Here is a 21202-nt window from a genome sequence, read left to right as displayed (position 1 = left end):
TTTCTGTTCTTTTATTTTTAAATTCTGCTTTGACAATCGTAAAAAATAAATTCATTATTATACTCATGTCTTGTCAAAGTGTGTTTGGAATTCAAGCAAATGTTAAATGAAAACATAGATCACTTCTGTGTGGCCTATTACTGTGCAATACATATTTCAATGCAACAATAGGTCAACATCGAAATAACTTCAGTCAAGTGGCAAGATAGGGAACAAACCTTTAGGTAGTTTTTCCAGAAGTTTTTGAATTTCTATGTCCACATTAAAATGAATGTATGTATCTTCCTTTCGTGAAACCAAGGGAGTGTCTTGCATATGGTTCAAATCAATCCCATTCAAATTTGTCTGAAAAAATATCTATTTACTGAAAATTAAAACAGCATCAGACAATGATAGTGTTCAGCTACAAATGTTGCTGACTGAAGGTTGTGTCAACTAATTTCAATACAAGTAAACATTATTAACATAGTAATATGGTCTCATGTTGAAGTGGTTTAAATGGTAAACAACAGAGGTGTTGTCTATCAAACCCCTCCAAGTAGGATTTAGTGCCTAGTCAGAGCAAGACTGATCAAGCACCTGTATTCCTGTCCAATTTGAAATTTCATAACTACAATCATCAAAAAGTGTGTAATCTGCATAACAAAAAAATTATAATCTGTATATCAAAAAGTATTTCAAAAACTAACATTTGTTACACGGACAAACTAAGACTGTTTATAAATGTCTAATAAAATAGTATTATTGTTGATTAATATAAACCCTTTTCTTAGAACAGCCTAACAATTGTAGAGTATGTTCTGAATCACAAGCCAAAATATTTAGAAAAAATAAAAGCCACCATTCATGCTAATGCTCATGTAGGGATCAAAGCATTGTCCAGCATCTGAGTCTAAACTATTCTATATTAATTGTAAGTAGTGTCATTTCTGGTTCAGAAGGTAACCGTGGTAACAAAGTGCCTGACAATGAAAACAAATCATTTTGCATTAGGCAAATAGAATCACAGTTTGCATCAAAAAATCATTATTTACAGATTACTCGTGCCCCTCACAGCAATACAAGGTTACTAAGATGTCAACCCTAATGACTAATTCATGTTGAAAACAACAAAAAGCATTAGAATATATATTCACAATATAATTTTTTTTTAGCAATTAATTACATGCATCTCTTAGGTTTAAGGACAAACAAATGTATTCCACAGTATTTACATTATGTACTGCAACAATATACTAAACAGTACGAGAACAAACAGCCAATGCAAGAGCATTCCAAAAAAAATGTATAGCACAATATGAACAATGTTACTATACCTTCGAAAGCTCCGATGAGTGCAACAGGAGGTTAGGAGAGTGAATGATGAAGCTACGTGCAGGACCAACCAAAAACAGCATGAAACAAAACTGTCACATATTACATAGCAGTATTAGTACTGCAACTAAATCAGACATGATATCAACTGTATTTCTCAATCTTCAATTTAATGCATGCCAGTTAAGATTTCTAAAGGCCTATTACACATATTGCTTGGATCCAGCTCCTAATAGTAATAGCAGTTTAATGTATTTGCTAAAATTGTAATATCTGTGTAGTACCTTCCAACAATTATCTTTAGCAGTCTCAGTGTTTCATTTTTTGATAAATATAATTCTCTCCAATTTGGAATGTCCAAGAATTTTTTTTGGTGACTCAGCACAGCCAGGATGCAAACCTGAGCTGTATGCCTCTCCCTGCACACCACACAGCTGTGGTTTTACCAGGGGAGCCACTCGGGGAACCCCAGCAGTTTTTAGGCAACCATTTTACTGTATTTTCAATAATGCTAAAGCTAGAGAAAATCCTTACCTCAACAACAACCACTTTAGATCCCTTGTGAATAATAATAATAATTTTACCAGGCACTCTTGTGGTGAAGGAATCTGATGATCCTGCTCCAGCATCCTCCTCTTCCTGTAACTAAATTCTCTTCCTCACCAAGTGCTAAAATCTTCCTTTAAATAAAAGGAAAAAAATTCAAATGCATTATATATTTTTTGCAATAAATACAGTTTATACCTCTGTATGAAAAGCCCACACTTTGCTTATCCAGTCTACTTTAACAATTAACAGCCCAGTGCCTGGAGGTTACTTTTTCAAATGATAATGGTCAGTTTTGGTGATTTTTCTAGTCTTTCTATAGATGCTAAAACATAATGCACTTTTCCACCCTAGACACTTTTAGATTTTGGGGAAAGTCAGGGCAGGTTTGTACACTTATGTAATTCATTATCAAAGTAGTGATAATGAATGCAAGCGATGCAGGTAAGCATTTAATAGCAACTTTTAAAGTTTCCCTGTATGTTTTCTATGATCCCACAGTGGATCACTGTATTGCACTGAGTTTTGTACACTTCCACTAGTGACCTCTGTTATGTGCATAAATAAGCCAGAAATAACTTCATTTGAGTCTTACCTACAATGCAACAAAGTATTACAAATATATATTTAAAAACAAATGTAAAACAGGTGACTAATCTTAAAATTACCTTACAGGGACTGGCTGAACATTAAAAGGAAAATCTTTGCTAAAAGTCAGAATATTTAATGACTGTTGATAAAGAGAAGACACATAAAATGAAATTTAAGGTTTTTTGACTGTACATAAACTACATTATAAAGTAATCTATACATTGATCACACGTCTCGGTTGCACCTGTGTCCTGTCAATCAGAAGTAGAGAAACAACTGGGAACACACTGATCGCTATGGCAATTCTTAATAAGGATGCCAGGTTAACCCTCAATATTCCAATCAAAAGCTGCCCAAGAACTCTGGTCAGAACACCTTACCCTCCCAAAAGAGACTCTCGTTACACGCTGCCACTCTGTCTATTGCTGTACCATTAGGGTGGTGCGATTCCACTGAATATCTATCCCCAACATTGTATTGCTGCATCATTTAAAATAGCGTTAAAAAAAAAAGAGAAATTTCAAAAAAGGACGCCAAGATGAGTTTTTAAATAGGACAACATTATCATTTGTAAACTGGAAACACTAAATCATAAGATATGGCAGTTGTAAAAAATAAAATGAATAGCAATTTACCAAATGTTTAAACTTCATTTTTTTTGTTACAATGTTTTTATTATGCTGGCTCTGTTTTTGTAATGTAATACTTGCATACAGTTCAGTTTAAAAAGTACATACTAGGTTCCAGTTTTCCAAATCTTCCAGCTTGAACTCTTCAGGATGGGTGGACTACATTAAAGGAAACAGAAAGACAATACATCACATACATCACCCCCAATAATGCCATTCTGTACTGGAAACAAACTTGACAGTCATTATTCAGTCTTACTACAGTACAGGAAGTGGCTAGTAAAAGGGTACAGCTTTAATCTAAAGCACTGTATGTGAAAAACAGCATATATGCTAAGGGCGGGAACCTCTAATACATATGTATATCTGCAATGACTGTACCAATTTGTTTCTTCTGATTTTGCAAATTAAAAAAAAAAAGTCAAAATTAATCTGACACATACCTCCAAAGCTGCACTCCGAAATTCAAGGCATGTTGCAAATTTCCCTAATGTTTTCTGCAAAGACAGAAACACATAAATCCCAAGACTGATGTAATTATATATGTATAGAGCTGTTTTAGGGGTTGTGGTCTCTTTTCTTTGAGTGCATGTACGCACATCGTCTGTACTGGAAGATCCTTTGAATCTCCCCGAGAACTGTTTCTATGCTATGTTACAGTGAAACTGGAATGCATCCGTTTACTTGGTGGCTGCCCTCACTCACTGTCAGAGGTTTATTGGCTGGTAAAAGCAGGGAAGCATTTAACAGATTTGTTTACTTTTATTCTTCAAAGCACTGTTTAAAAAAAGATACAGGGACACAAGTAGTGTAATCAGAAATAAAGTAGCCTGATTCTTATTCTGTATTTATCTTTACAAATGTGTACTTGTTTGTATTATATGAAGAACCTTAGCAGTGCATGTGTAACAGGTAGCTGTCACCTTTGGCTATCTCCTTCCTGGACTACACCACCTGGTGGTTGGCTAGTGAGCACCAACTCACTGGGAAATACTTCCCCTAGTAGTACTACACAGAAGACTTCGCACTCAGGTAAGTACCAATTACTTCTAAACACTTTCTTTTCTCTACGCAGGTTCCTTTCAATCCGGGGGGTCCACACACCAGATGCGCAACAAAGAGGCACGCAACTGGGAAATAGTAAAAGAACTTTGATTGCGGTAGAAAAATCTGAATATTAAAACAATACTAAAAGATGTTAAAAAGCCAGTCGGAAGCAGCCCCACAATGGAACCGGAGCCGAAGGTCACGCAAAAGCTTTTATCGAAGATGGTCAAGACAACAGGAACCACAGTCCGGAGTCCCTCCACAAGCAAGAAAGTGCATCGCCTCGTCTGGATTGGCTTCTGCTGCGCTGCCAGTCTCCCAGAGCCTCAGTCACCACTGCAGTCCCCCTGGGAGAGAAGATAGGGAGGAAGGAAAACAAGAGCAAGAAGAGGAAAAGAATATAGGGAACTGGGTAAGGAGTAGTTCACACATATATAAAAATGGGTCTCGCCGTGGAATCAGGAACCTCCGTCTCCAGTAAACGTGTTCCTTGTATATTCTATGGGGTGCGGTGCAGTTGCAATCGCGGAAGATCACCACAAAGCAGCAGACCATCAGACAGGTCCCGCTGTGCAAAAACAAACCTTCCGAAAAAATATCCAAGTGAAATATCACTGAGAAGCAGAGAACACCAGAGGGCGCCCCAGACACAAAACAAGTAGTCAATAGCCAGTGCTTCCCTTACGTTAATGCGTCTCAGCAAATAAAACTAAAACAAGGAAAGTATCAGTCCAAACTTACAACAAATATATATATATATATATATATATATATATATATATATATATATATATATATATATATATATATATATATATATATATATATATATATATATATATATATATATATAATCAAAATAAGGAGTATAATAATTTCGATGAACTAAGAAAACCAGTTCAACTGCAATAAAAACAGCACCCCAGCCTCGCTACCTTAGAGAACATTCCCAATTCCACCTGCAGCGTAATCAGGCTGTATTGCGTTTATACGTCGAAACCCGCTTCTTTATTTGCTGTTAATCTTTTAGTTATAGTCAGCTCGTTCCCTATACCTAGGTCTCTTTTACCTCTACTGCTCAATCTGTCCCGTCCTTTTCCTGAGTGAGCTTTGAGTTTTGTCTCAGGACAAAGCAATTGCATATCAATATTTATGATATGAAAAGTCCAATATTAGATACAAATATTGTAAAAAAAAAAAAAAAAATTAAAAAGTTATAAATTAAATGTAAGGCTGTAATTGCCAAATCAAGAGGGGAAAATAGCTTTTCGAATCAGATCTCTTCCCTTTGATCAAATGAAAAATACTCAGTTTTGTACAGTGAAACAGCGCCCCAGCAAAAGTAGAAACCTACCTTTTGATCTTCTGTTAAATCTAAAGAATTGGATGACTGAACCTCTTTCTGTAGCTGCCTTGCTAATCTAAATAAAAACCACAAACAGTTTGTATTAATAAAGTGTCGTATGACAGCTATGGTGGATTACTCCATCACAGTACAACATCACTGTCATGTTTCCAACACACGATACCGACTACGTTGCCAGTTCAATTAAAAATGTTATATATTTGTGATGGTAGCAGAGGGAGGTATATGATCTGAAATATCTGCTCTGTATAGTAGTACAGTAAACTAAATAAATCTCCTTAGTTACAAATTGTGTTTTTGTTTTGTGTTTGTATTTATGAAAAGCTAATGTTTACACACTGGTTAAAAAGGTAACCAGTTTTGGTCTTCTCTTTTCTAACAATAAAACCTTGTGCAATAAATAGCTCATGCAGCATGGAAGTTCTGTGAACCTATTCAAAACCTAAAAGAAGTTACAAGAGAATCCCAAAATATATATGTGGTCTGGTTTACTTTCACACTGCTTTACTGCACTGGGACTATCTGAATGGAAACTTAAAAGCCAGTGTGTTCACCCAGTAGCTAAAATGTTTCTATTTGCTAATTGCTATGTATATTGCACTGGAATATAACCCTTCAAAACTGTTTTTTGTTTTCTTTTTAATCAGCAAGTCTGTATCATTAATTCCTTTTGAAAAGTTAATATGATCAGAATAACCTAATCAAAAACCACTGTAATTACTATACTGGACTGTGGATCAGGGTAAACAACATAACTGTGTTGGAGAGAATCAAGAGGTCAGAGCGCAGAGAGGAGGGGCAGGGCTGCGACGTGCTCTGGAGCTTATAGAATGAAAGTGAGAAAATTGATTGTTTGTTTTGTGGGTCGTATAGAAACTGAATTGTTTGGGTTGAGATCACCCTTGAAGTCTGCTGCCACTGTCTTTGCGATTCCTCACTCTCGGCCCCTCTGTCTACTTATCAATCAATTGTGAATTTGTGCTCTTGTCTAGTTATGTATTTATTATTTGTTCTAAAGTTTGTATTAAACATTGTATACCCTTTTAACCATAGAATACACTTTATTTATGAAGTTTAACCCTAATTGTTAATGCAGCTTGTGTCAGCTGTTCCTACACTGTATTTACTAGTAGTAGTCTGTTATTGTGCAGTATTATCCTGAGCAATTGTTTGGTTGAGTTTGTGTGGCTTACTTTATTTTGTTTATTTGTGTTTCACAAGATTCAGAGTTCTTTTATTTGTTGTTTTGCGTGATTTCTGTGGCACTAGAATTATTTGTGTTTGTTCACTAGTTTGTGTTTTTGATTTGTTTTCTTTTGCACCTTCCCTGTGGGTTGAGCAGAGCTGCCTCTCCAGCCCCCACCCTCCTGGTACAGCTGTGACTGGTAATGATCCCCCTTGTGAAAATTGTTTTATAGAAAATTGTGAAATCTCTATAGTTTTAGGGGGGTTGACAAAATCTCTATAGAATTCTATATAAAAATTTGGAATCTCTATAGTTATATGAATGTTGAGGAAACATCTATAGAAATATATAGAGCTTAACATAATTTATGTAGCTGTACAAAGAATGGCAAGATCTCCATAGACTTTTTTTATAGATTGCAGTTTGGTTAAATATTAATGAAAAAAAGCAAAGAATATGCGTACTGGCTCCCACAACTAAATCCCTGGACGTCATTGAGGTGTCAGGGGAAGCGGGCCACAGTTATTTATTTATGCATCTCCTCTCTGAATATCATTACATATACATAATTATTAATATAATTTAATTCTAAAATATAATTATATCATTTATTTTCTGTGTATATGTATGTTTCAAAAATAACATTAGAAGGAAACCACAACCCAATTGTTTAGATGCCGTTCTGCCACTGGCACCAGTTCATTCTCACTGGGTGAAATGGGAATAACGACCGGCGCGTGCAGAGGCGTTTGCCAGGCGGGTAGATTTATTTATTTATTTATTTATTTATTTATTTATTTATTTAAATAGCTCGAGCTCAGAGAGGTGATCAACGGCAATCTGAGGTAAGAAATATTACATTTTCTCAGACTTTAGTTGTAACCAAATTCTAATAACATTATAATAAACTAAGACAAGACATTTTATACAAATATGTCTACATTAACCCAACAGGAAAATGTGTTTTTATACTATTAACTTGTTCTTGTTTATTTCTCATTAGCGATTATTTTTTCCTGTCATTTCCAGTTGAAACCTCATAGTTCTTTCCCATTCCCCGTTACTTTATCTCTGTGGTTTTCTTTAATTTTCGTTGTTTTTTATATATTCATAATTTGTTGTATTATCATTGTTATTATCATTATTTTTGCCGTTTAGTACACTGCCGGAAGCACTTGTGTTTGAAAGTGACAGCGGCGGTCTAACAATAAGCTAGCAATTTAGCTGCAGCATAGTCAGGGATAGTACAAAGCTATTTCGATGTATATCTCCCGTTTCATTTTTCCGCGGGAGCCGTAAATTAAATATAAAGTTTAAGACGATAGAAGTAAAACATACATACTGTAAGAACTACTATTGTTAGAGTATTCAAAACTGCTGAGTCATGAATTGCAACCATAACTGAGAACTGAGCTAAGAATAAATACAAGACGATCATTAAAAAAATATATATGTACAATTAAACATGTTTACATAAAGCGGTTGCTTTATTAATAAGACATAAATATACAAAGTATTGTAATAATAGACACATTTTAATAGTGCCTAAAAAAAGGATATGAAACAGACTTCAAACTATAACAAGCTTCTTAAAGAAATACATATTTTTTAATTGATTAATTGATAGATACAGACAATAAATAGACGATGCATTTTTGATTATGCGTTTATACAATAGATGCCACTTATTAGCAACTCCGATAAAGACAACTTTTGGTTAGTAACATTTTTACAGGAATCAATCCTATACTATGGTTTTTCGCTTTAACAACTTTCAGATAGACAGCTTTTTTATGGCTCCCAAGCAGCATCTACTGTATATAAATAAAAAGATGAATTCCGGCCTTGTAAAACTTACAAAAAATATCATCCGGCTGAAAATTGAAAGGGGAGATATTTACTTTTTTTTTTACTGTGTTGCCGCAATTAAATGCATAATATCTCCGAGGCATTAGTACTATATATATATATATATATATATATATATATATATATATATATATATATATATATATATATATATATATATATATTATTGGCTGTGAACTAATAGTTCATGTTTTGCCCTTTTCAAAACGTTTTGAAATCTTCTTTTGTTTTCTTGAGCCATAACCTACTTTGTAGATGACATTTATAACTGTTGACTACTTTAAAATGAATGTGGAAGGTGGGCGCGAAGGGTAAAGAATCTTATACTGCTAAAATTAAAAACGGAATATGGTAACTTTAAACAAGGTCAGAATTGAAAACTGTATTTTTGTTTATTTAGCAGACACCTTTATCAAAGGCATCTTAGACAGACTAGGATGTGTGAACTTTGCATCAGCTGAAGAGTCACTTACAACTAGTCTCGCCCAAAATATGAAACACGGGGAGGTTAAGTGAATATTGGTTACAAGCCCTTTTCTTTAACCACTGGACCACACAGTCTCCTAGCAAGTTAGTTAACAGACACGCTTGTTGTAAATGTACCTGGCTTAGAATATATTTATTTATTTTGCATTATATTGTGGAACTATGAACAGGGTAGAAACTGAGGATGGTCTGTATACTAATATTGTTTTCTGTCTTCCTTTAGATGGAGATTATTTTAAAGAGATTACATTTAAATCTGTATTTCCCTCTATTAAAGCGTACTTTTCACTCAACTAGAAGAAGAAATACTGTAGCTGTTCCAGGCCATGACGCATTGGTTTCACAGAAATCCTTTGAAGGCCACCCTGCCTGTTTCCTTCAGTCTGTATGGAGTAGCTGCAAGTACTGGTGGTAAAATGATATGCAAGTAAGTCCTTGCTTTTGTGGCAGACTGTCCCGCCAGATACCAATATTTATATAAACTAAACAGCAAATATCACAGGGTGACTGGGGGATAGCCAATATTGCCTGTTAAGACCTCTTGCCTACTAAATATCTTGGTAACTCTGAGTAGATAACTGTCCTCTCTTGGAGAATGGCAAGAATATTTAGTGAGTATTTGGATAAATCACTACAATTTAGCACAGTTTGCGGCCACTTAACACTGTGTGTGATTTTGAAGACGATGGGTTACACCTGAGCTAATTTAGGATTGCTATTACAAGGGGGGTGGACACTTATCCAACCAAGCTATTTCAGTTTTTATTTTTAATTAATTTTCTACAAATTTCTAGAATATTTTTTTTCACTTGGAAGTTGTGTGGTAGGATGTGTAGGGAAAATGAAAAAAAAAAAAACTACTTTAATGCATTTTAATTCCAGGCTATAAGGCAACAAAAGGTGAACATTTTGAAAGGGGGGTTTAGACTTTCTATAGGCACAGTATATTATACACAGAGTAGGTAACTAACTTTTAAAGCTCTGACAGGCAGGTGTTGGCTTTTGAATTTTAAACTTGGTTCTAACTCTTTTCAATTCACTCCTTATTGGGCTCAGTAGTTAAAATATTGTTTAAAAAAATATTGAGGTAATTAAACATGTTTTTATATATTGTAGTTTCATCTATTTATTTTTCAGCCACGTTTAGGTGTCGCTATGGAAGCGATGTATGTTGTCCTCAGCTATTGTGACGTTGTGATGGTCAGTAAAGGTCAGGCATTATTGACGTGCTAGGGAGAGAAGTTCATTGTAGAGCTAGATCTGTAAACTTGAAGAGAAACACTGCTTCTCTGTAACCATTTATTATCGATTATATTTTCAAATCTAATTAACTAACGTTATTATTTTTGTTCATTATTCTTTGATATTCACATTTGTCATCTTAAATCTTGATGTGTTTTAATCCTATTTTTTTTTTTTTTTTTTTTTTTTTTGACATTTAAAAAATAACATCGAGGCCTGAGAAGCCGTTTTTATTTTATCAACAGAAATAATTCCGATTACTAATATGTCGTACCAATGTCGGTATTTAAATACACTGTTTTTTTGTGTATTTTTAGTGTAAAATCGCATACGTGTGGTTTAATTCCACCTGTCATCCAGTTTTCGATATGGATAATTTAGAGCAAGAAGACTTTGAAGAAGGAATATCTTTAGGTTTTTACGCATTTTTGGTTAGGACAGTAATTAATGTAAGTAAACTTGCTTGATTATTTAGTGGGCGTTTTCTCCAAAGCCCGCAGACAGAATTTAAGCTGCACAGTAGTTTGCTAACAAAATGTATTTTAAAATTGTTGTTACTAGTACTATAACAGTTAATCGCATTAGATTATATGGGGCTATATTAAATGACATTAGTTTTTTAGGCGTTGCCCTTCAAATCTATCTACTACTTTATTTCACCTGATTTTTAGAGCTTGCAAAACTAGTTTTATACAGTGTAGTCCGTTAATTGCATCGCATTTTTTTTTCCACACTTGAACAAAATGTTTGTGTTTCAATTTCCTTGACTGTAATATAAGTTAACTGCACCGTTAGAGCAATAGAGTAGTATAGCCCTTTTGGTTGCTTTTCACAATTCACTACATAACTCACGTCAGATTTGTAAGTGTATATTTGTACAAACTAGACCATTTTTTTTTTGTCTTCTTGGGAGGGTAAATTAAAGTGTTGTGGTGGTTTATTTTTCAACTGTACAAAGTTTTTTTTTTTTTTATATATATATATATATATATCTGTCTCTATAACTATTTTTGTTTTTCATTTGTTATTGGATAAGTGTATTTTAAAAAGTGAAAAAAGTAGCTATCAATCCTATCTATATAAAGTGGCATTGTTAGTTTTTAACCTTTGCTGCTATTTTAAAATTGCATTATGTCTAGATTAATTTGATGAAATTATTATTTGATCAAAAAGCAGCACAGTGTGTTCCAGATTGTTTCAGTGACTGGTTGCAGAATAACATAAAATAAATCCAGGGTTACATTGTTGCACAAGTTAAATGGAGGAGGATGCAATGTGCATGTTTATGTTTTTATGATCTGTTCAGATTATTTGGGGGTACAGTCCATGTTCAAAATAAAATCCAATCAGAACCTTGGGATATATTTGTGTAGATCTGAAGTGACATGGCAGGAAGAATCTCAGTTGTATCTTCTGATTTTGTTAATACAGTAAACACTTTTTCATTTCTTGGTGTTATGACTTGAGCAAACCATTTTATTCCTCCAAAAAAGTCTCTCTGTCTCATATATAACTATGTTCTAGTAGGTAAAGCCGGTCTTTCAGACTTTTTGGTAGTGTTGCAACTAAATAGCGTGAAATGAGAGACCTGTTGTATGGTACCCTGCAGTTTTGAAGATTTATTTATTTATTTCAGTTGGTAGCTGCCCTGCCTGAGGACTGGCAACCAGGGCCCAGTTTTTACGGTGTGCCGTGGGAGCCAGTGATTATAACCTTTCTCGTGGGATGCTTGACAGTCATAATTCTCCTCTGGAGGACCCTCCTTGTAGTAAGTTTATTAAAATATATATATATATATTATATATATATCTATATATATATATATATATATATATATATATATATATATATATATATATATATATATATATATATATATATATATATAGCTTTTTAAAAGGGTTAGCCAGTCAGGTAGTGGAATAAATTATTCTGTTTGTACTAGTTTAGAAAAAAAATAAAGAAAAACCTGTTCTTGGATTTAGGAAGTTGCACCTTAATTTTGTTGGTGTAGGTTTTACTGTGTGTTTTATTTTTACAATGTTTTTTTTTCCCTTTTCTTTTAGATAAAGAATAGGACATACCTATGTAAGTAACCTTATCTTACTGTTATATATGAAAACCAATGTGAAGCTTGAGATTGCTTGTTTTTAATATGCTAACGCACCAGTCTGTGTGTACATGTTATTGCATCCCAGAGCCATCACAGGGAGTGTTTGTTTGTTTTAAAACTTGATGTATTCTTTTTTTTAATGTGGAAAAAAATCAGTAGTTACATTTTTTTTTCTTTTAAAATTTCTGTTTTCTGAAAAGAAAGAAACAAATGAACATGCTTGTAAGTAAATATTACAATTTGTATTCTATATACTGGGTTTAAAGTTTCTAACTGCCATGTTTATTATTATTTTAGTGACAGAAAAGCAACTGGGGGAAAGAGTTCTGCAGTTATTTGAAGAAAAATGTGAAGTTCTTGAAAAAATATCAGAATTGAAACAGAAGGTAAGCACACATTTCGTTGAATCTTTACCTTTGAAAATAATATTGAAAATAATGCACTTGTTACACTTAGACCATACATATTGTTTCTTGAAAAGTTTACATAAATTATTATTTTACAGCACATTTACCAAAAGTAATCTGTTGATACAATCATTGTATAATAAATCTGTAGCTGTAAGGTTGCCCCCTGAGACTAGCAGCTACAATCAACAAGAAAAACACATGTTTTACGTTTCATATTTTATATGTTTTACTTTGAAATTTTAGATTAAGGAAATTGAACAGCAGTTAGTGGAGTCTGAGAAAACAAAATCCTCTTCTGCCCATGAAAATGAAAAACTTCAGGTAATAAAGCAATGTCTCAATATATGTTAAACGCTGCACATCAATTGTTGTGGTAGTTTACCATTTGTTTTCTCTTTCACTTTAAAAGGAAGCATTTGAAGCTTTACAACAAAATAATGAAAACCTGATGGAAAAGCTCAGGACACTGCAGTCTGCTGTAGAAGAAGAAAGGAGAAAGAACCTGCATCAAGAAGAAAGAGTAAGCAGTATCATATTTTTTATATATCCGCTATCTGAAAGCCTCCAAGCAGACTGGCTGAGAACCTTCTCGCCAGAAACTGAAAGTAATAACCCTAAATAAACAACTCGGTAGACAATAAGGAAGACCCATTGCAGAAACTTTTGTCCACCGAACTAAAATGGTCTTTTTTGTTTTACTTGCCAACATTTGGAAACTACCTCCGGGGTAGGGGGGTCATACGCAAAAAACACTCTATCAAATAATAGACGTATCCCCCACAACTCAACACGACACGACCATCATAACAGTAAAAACAGACATAATGAAGCGTTCTTACCTTTTGTATAAGTTAGTGATCAGTAGATGTGTCGGCCGCACTGTGTACATCGTGTGGATTTCACTAACTATACTGTGCAGATTAAAAGATTTATTTTTTTTGTATGGGTAAATATCGGGACTTTCTTCCTATGCATCGGGACGCGGGACATTTGCTAGGAAATCGGGACTGACCCGACCATATAGGGCGTCATGTATACAGCTCAGGGCGGGCCTAGATTTAGGACGCTGTTTCGATGTGGCCCAGGGCCTGCAATCCAGGACCAGGGCCGGCCTTTACATATATATGAATGCAAAGCAGACTTACGCCTCCTTTTCATGTCACATTACCAATTTGATTTTTTTATGATAACACGGAAAAACACAGAATTTCTATGATGTTGGAGATTTTTTGGTTTTACATTTGGGGAGGGCAAAACACATGAAAGGCTTTTTCTGTTTGTTTGATAATAACCAATTCAATACACATATCATATATAAACATTAACACAGGTAACGTTGCTTTAAATTTACGTAAACAAACCTGTCTAATAAAACTGCTTCCGGTATTCAAGTTCAGTGTTGAATGAGGCTTCAGTTTACTTCAGTCAATATCCAGAGCTGTTCAAAGATGCCAAAAACAATAAATAATCAACCCTAAAGATCGGATCAACGAGTTTGGCAAGGATGAATTTCACGTCTGGTAATGTGCTTTTTTTGTACTTCATGCAGCAAGGTTTACAAGGAAAGGTAAACAGCCAATTTGGGATTCTTTTCTGTGCCAGCGTCTCACAACAGTCAGGCAGGATAATGCTGCAGCTCTATTTGACAATAGCCACCTGGATGACGAAGACTAACTCCAAGTTGAACTAACATGATTTTTTCTATTACTTTATATATATATATATATATATATATATATATATATATATATATATATATATATATATATATATATATATATATTAGCTCAAAGAGCCAGCTGCCCAACGTTTCGATATGTTGTACATATCTTTCTCAAGGGAGCCTGTGTTTGAATCAAAACATTGGAGGTGTTTATAGGTGTTTGACGGCATGACAACTACTTGTTGTTGTTTATATTCAAATCCAAGATGTATTCTTATATGATGTAATGGTGTTCTATATGTTGTGACATCATTTTTACTTATATCTTTAAATCTGTATTAATTCTAATTAACATTATTTTATATAAACTTATATTCATATTATCAAGCAATGCTGGCTGTGAGGATCAGCCTTGATATAGTCTCCCCAGCACATCAGCATGCACAACTTTTGAATTAATTTTGTCTATTTAGTTATTTTTAACTTTGAGATATTTATTTGAATTAGTTAGTTTATTCTTTTCTGTTGAGTCTCGCTGGCATAATTGTTCAGTCTATTTATCCATTTACTTTCTTTTATTCTTCTAGATGTCGCATTGTCTAACTTTAGCTTTTCTATTACTACAAACTTTACATCATTTATGTCATGTCCTTGACTGGTGAAGTGCTGTACTATTGGTTCATTCATTTCTTTTATTTCCAATTAATGAAAGGTGTTTCTGAATTCTTTTATATAAAGTTGTTCCATTCTCTCCAACATATTTTATTTCATCACATTTTTCACAGGCTATTCCATAAACAACATTGCTATTTTTACAGTAGATATTAGTTTTTAGTGGATATGTGGTGTTATGTTTAATTATATTTTTACTTTTGTCCATGTATTTACAAACTTTACATGTACTAGTGCAAGTATTTGTAGAACTTATTCTGTCAATTATTCATTTGTTTAGTGTGAACTAGAATATCACCTAAATTAGCTTCTCTTTTGAATGCTACAACTGGGGCCTTAAATACTTTTTTCAATTTTTCTGAATTATGTAGAATCCGAATGATGTTTCCAAACTATCTTAGAAATATTGGGCAAAAGTTTAGAGTACGTCATTACTAATGGGACTCTCTTGACCTTTTTATCTCTATTTTTATAATCTAGTAGATCATCTCTTTTTAGTTTATCCACTTTTCTTAGCTCTGTCTCTAATTCTTTCTTTGTATCCTCTTTTCTAAAGATTTGTTTTTAATACATGTCTTTGTTTTACATAGTCACTTTCTTTAGAGCATATTCTTCGTATTCTTATTCCTAGACCCTTTGGGATTGCCCTTTTAGTGTGTATTGGATGTGCAGAGGACATGTGTAAATACTGGTGCATGTCAGTAGGTTTATAGAAAAGGTCAGTCTCAATTGAACCTTCAAGTTTTACTATGATATCTAAAAATTCTATTTCTTTTCTTGTCTATATATATATATATTTGTCTTTATTGATTAATGGCACTGATAAGCTTGTAAATTGCTTAGAATTTGAAAGTGTAAAAAATTGTATTTACACTGTAATATTTCAATACCTGTTGTGATTATTATTGATAATGTTGTTCTGCTGGTGATAGAGCAGTAGTTTGTTATGTATTGAGCATGTTGAGCAAAGTGTGTCTGATGTATGACGATGTATTGCTGTCTTTGGTTTAGGGCATTTCCCTTACTGAAGTTGCTGTAGCTACACGTGGAACAAGGGTTTTGTTATACCAATATGTTTAGTAATCTTCCAAGAGAAGGGGTAATACTGATGTTTATTCTTTGTTTAGTTTAACAATCGTGTTTGTAAACAAATACAGTATAACTGAGAAGAAACAAATACGTATAACTGAGAAGAAACATGTGTAATGTAAAATACATAAATGTTTATTATAAATGGAATGAATGTTAAATATGTTTATTTTTGTATAAAATGATCCCAGGTTTAACCGGTTATTGAATCATTATTTAATGATTATTTAATGTCGTGTCTTTCCTTAGGAGGGAGCAGTAGTATTAGGTGGTCAGTCTTGTCTTGTGAATGTCAATTTTTTATGTACAATCTGTTAGTCATTTGCAATCTGAGTGAAGTATCCATTACAAAAATAAATGTTTATATCTGTCAACAATTGCAAGTAGGTCTTTCCTGCGTTCTAAATACCTTCGTGTTCTTGAGAGAATAATGTGATTGTATATAAAATTGCTACTGTGCTGCATTGAAAAAAAGATATATTAATAAGAAACATGTGCTACAAATCAAGGATTACTGCATACCCTAGTAGCTCTTCCATTCTGAGTGCATCGTTCCATTAAAAAAACAAAACAAAACAATTTGCCACATTTTTAGGCCTGTTTTTTAGTCACATATGTGAACGCACAAAGGTGCCTTAAACCGCAAATATTAAAGGGGTTGCAGAACTAAATATGTGCCAGCATTGGGCCAGCACAGTGGTGTGAACGGGGTCTATGCAATGCTTTCAAAACCTTTTATGACTGAGAGTCTAAGAATAGTCTTTTTTTCTTTTTGTATTATTTTCTCTAAATTAGTTAATGAAAACCTCTAAGATGACTGAGTCAATGGTGGACTATGATTTATGCTAATTTGTATGATTTTTTTTTTTTGTAAATACTGTAGTAATGTGTGTGGTTTTTTTTTTTTTTTTTTTTTCCAGTTGTCTGACACTCAAAAGTCATTCAAGAAGCTTCAGAGTTTAATTAATTCTAAGAGTGCTGAACTGTCAAAGGTAAGTTGCAAAACGTGTTTAATTTTAATTACAAATTTTGTATTCACTTTTGGTGATTAATAAACTCTTGCCTTGCATTGCTTGTAGCCTTTTAAACACAATATAGTATGTACTGGTTACTGCTGCCCAGAACTAATCAAAGTTCAATTTGACCAAGAACCACTATTTCTATCTGACTGTTACGCTTTGTGATTTAGGTACAAACTTGTTTGGAAGAGGCCAGACTAAAAGAAGCAGCAGTAAAAGCTGAACTGCAATCTGTGTTGAAAGAAAACAACACTTTAAAAGACAGTAAAAAAAATGTAAGTATCTAGATACAGGCGCAAATGTATTAAGTTACTAATTTTAATGCATTTCTTTGCACAGTGATTGTGAATTGTGTTAATGAATTCATATTTGTTTCCCCCAATTTCAGCTATTGAAAGAGGCCAGAAGCTGGGAAGAGCAATACAGAGAACTTTCTGAGCAAATGAAAACACTCCAGAAGAGTCAGAAAGATTCAGAAGACACTATTGCACGTAAAGACAATGAAATAAAGGTGCTTCTTTTTTATGCTCTACCTAACATTATTTCCATTCTGAAACATGTAGTTAGGTGCACATTACTTTTTAGCTTCCACAGTACATCCCAATTATGATGAAACTTGGAACAGACATTCGTTAAATTATATTTAGGGCTTCTGTTTGGTTTTTATTCATTACATTTTTCGGTGCTTATTTTTAGCTATTTAACTTTTATGTAAATCATTATTTTCTTTTTTTCGGGGCTTTTGCTTTTTATATACTGTATGAAATTCTACAGAATTTTTTTTCCTGTCACAACATGTGTTAACTCAACAGTACTTGCAAACTTCATGCACCTTCTTTCCTTTACTGTCTTCCACAACTAAATCCTTATGATCACAGGCATATGCTTCGGGGGTTTCTGTGTGTTTAGGCATTTTTTTTACATTTTGCCACAATTTGCAATTCTTTAAGTTCAATGAGCATGTAACTACTCCCTGTGGAATTGCAATAGCTTTAAATCTTGCGAGAGAACAATCCTCCACTCTAGTAATTGTTATACTGTTTTAAAGTTCGCAGTAGTGTTACAATCCTCCAATAGAAATGTAGAAATTTGCTGTCACTCAGTAGTTGGTGTGGGTTTAAAGTATTCAGAACGAATCAATGTGAGATGCAAGTCAGAAAAGAGGGACTGCCATTGTGTTATTTTATTTTTTTTTTTTTCATAGGTTACTGTATTTTATTTATTTTGTTCACGGGGAAAGGGATCATGTCAACATACTGAGTAACTATTTCAAGCGTTTTTGTTCTGGTGTTTGTTGCATATGCACCGTTTTCATTTTTCTTGGTTAAAACAGAAAATCAGAAGCCCTAATTATATTTGACAATATGAACTGACAATCAATATACAGTGCCTATAGAAAGTCTACACCCACTTGAACTTTTTTCACATTTTGTTGTCAGTGCCTCAGAGTTTGATGCATTTAAATTAGGATTTTTTCCACTTATCTACACACCATTCTCCACACTGTTAAGGGAAAGAAAGTTTTTATTGACAAAAAATATATATTAAAAATACAAAACTGAAAGATCATAATTGGATAAGTCCACCCCCCCCCCCCCCCCCCCCCCCCCCCCCCCCCTGAGTTAATACATGGTGGAAGAAGCTTTGACAGCAATTACAGCTTGGAAATCATGCGAATCACTACAATTTAACACAGATTGCGGCCACTTAACTTTGGGTGTGAATTTGAAGGCGATTGGTTACACCTGAGCTAATTTAAGATTGCTATTACAAGGGGGGTGGACACTTATCCAACCAAGCTGTTTCAGTTTTTATTCTTAATTAATTTTCTACAAATGTCTAGAATCTAGAATATTTTTTTTCACTTGGAAGTTGTGTGGTAGGATGTGTAGATAAATGAAAGAAAAAAAAAAATAATTTTAATACATTTTAATTCCAGGCTATAAGGCAACAAAAGGTGAACATTTTGAAAGGGAGTGTAGACTTTCTGTAAGCACTGTATAATGATACTGTGGTTGGATAGTTTTCACATGAAGGTTTTCACATGAATGCCTCTAGGTCTCAGAAACCCTTACTTGTATTTGTTTAAAATGACTTGAATAGGAGCTATTCCACATATTGGTAAATAAAGCCTCAACACTGATAGATTTAATACTTGTTAAAAGAAATGCCACCCATCTGTCACAAAATAAATGAATAAAGACGTTGACATGAACCATTTGTCTAATTAATGGGAAGTTTCTTTTTTAGTAAAAAATATGGGTGAATTTAATGGGCACCTCCTTGTGCTGACAGTTACTTTCATCTTATTACAGATGTGCCAATGTAAATTACCTTGTGGTTGAATAAATGTATTGGTGTATCGCGCAAATGTTTTTTGAGGTTTATAGGTTGAAAGTGTATGGAAACTGTAAAAATAATACTGCTGATTGAAAATGAAGTATAAACATGCAGCACTCCTCTTACCCTCTCCAGTGACTCTTGTTCAAGGGTAGTTTATGTATGGTACTTCCATACAGCATCTTGCTTATTCCAGTGCTTACATTGTGTGTTTGAGGCTGTTAAGTTGTATATTTTATTTTTGTAGGTTTTGTCCGATTGCATTACTGAGTTAAGACAGCTTGAAACTGAAGCTAAATGTGAGACTGTGGAGTTGCAGAAAGGAGATGCCAAGTCCAATGAAGAAACTCAAGGTGATTTGTTTGACTATGTTAACATTCCTATAGGTCTATATTGTAAAAATATGTCCAATTTATGTAGTAAATTAGTGTTTTACAATATGCACAATTTTAAATCAAAATTACTCTTTCAGGTAAAAAGAATGATGCCATGAAGAACAAGATAAAACAGATGACGGACGTGTCACGGGTAAGTCTGACTTTCTTTCATTGACCAATAAATGTCTACTACTCCATTGTCTCTTCAGTATTGATGTATTCTAGCAAAATAAACCAGATACATTTTGTACAGTAACTTACTATACATTGTCTAGTTAAGGATGCACTTCTTATGTTGCCATTTTTTTGACCAAAGGTTTGTATCTACAGTTACATATTATTGGTTCACTATTTGCTGTGGACAACACACATCTCCTGTTTACACGAGCCACTTTTAAGCTGACCGAGACGGCTTGGGTCTTTTTTTTTTTTTTTTGTAATGGTCTGTTTTTTGATTTACTGTGAATGCAGTGGTCCCCATACACTCATGGGCAACGCCCCCATTGTCAACATCAAACAGGCACAGACAACAGCAACAGGAAGTTTGCATTCTTACTCTGACAACAACCAAAAATGTATTTGACAGAATGCTGAGAGAGTTTTATAATGTGAAAAAACATTTTATAATTCATGTGGGATAAAAGTGAAACAAGCCTACTTGCCATAAAACTTAGTTAGAAATAATACTTTTCATACATCTACAAACGTAGCCTGTGATCGTATTTTGATACCTATCAATATGAAGAAATGTTTGGTTTTTATGGGTATCCATCTAGAATTAAACAAGTCATTACAGTAAAGTTGCTAAGAAAATGAAAGGTTTCCTTCACACGGTGAATACAGTCTTTTGTTTAAAAGCACTGTGCTTTTCTGCACGCAGTGCTTGTTTAATTATGTACACCACAGCACTAACAGTTATACAATTTGAAAAATAAAGCTGCAAGCTTGTGGACGTTTTAATCAATTTAAATGTGCAGGCTTTATGTTTTAAATGTGTCATTGTAAGTGTTTTAGCATTCATTTTTTGTCCCAGTCAGAAACAGTACAATTGTTAAGTCTTCCCAGTTTGCTGTTGTATTCACATTTGTTTTAAGTACAAAACTGTATCGATGTGTTCAGCGAGTTTTAACTGCAGAGTAATTTGTTGGGTGAGTTGGCGCCATTCAATATAAAATAAACAATCTTATGCACTGTGTTTAATTTGGTACTTAAATTATGATTGTGCTGTTATATACTGTTATTT

At 33.7% G+C, this 21202-nt stretch overlaps 1 long non-coding RNA gene and 1 pseudogene across 1 annotated transcript; one reads left to right on the top strand and one right to left on the bottom strand.

Moving 5' to 3' along the window:
- Window positions 1–189: 189 nt before the first annotated feature.
- LOC121308165 lies at window positions 190–3681 on the bottom strand (annotated as a pseudogene).
- Window positions 3682–12980: 9299 nt separating this feature from the next.
- Window positions 12981–17506, top strand: LOC121308167. The gene is made up of 4 exons (XR_005948475.1): window positions 12981–13120; window positions 13209–13319; window positions 17144–17215; window positions 17413–17506. It is a non-coding gene; the product is annotated as an uncharacterized LOC121308167 (long non-coding RNA).
- The last annotated feature ends 3696 nt before the right edge of the window (window positions 17507–21202 follow it).

The sequence above is a fragment of the Polyodon spathula genome, unplaced genomic scaffold, assembly GCF_017654505.1.
Source record: "Polyodon spathula isolate WHYD16114869_AA unplaced genomic scaffold, ASM1765450v1 scaffolds_480, whole genome shotgun sequence".
Taxonomy (NCBI): Eukaryota; Metazoa; Chordata; class Actinopteri; order Acipenseriformes; family Polyodontidae; genus Polyodon; species Polyodon spathula.
Note: the sequence above shows the minus strand (reverse complement) of the source record. Positions and strands in the feature narration are given on the sequence as shown.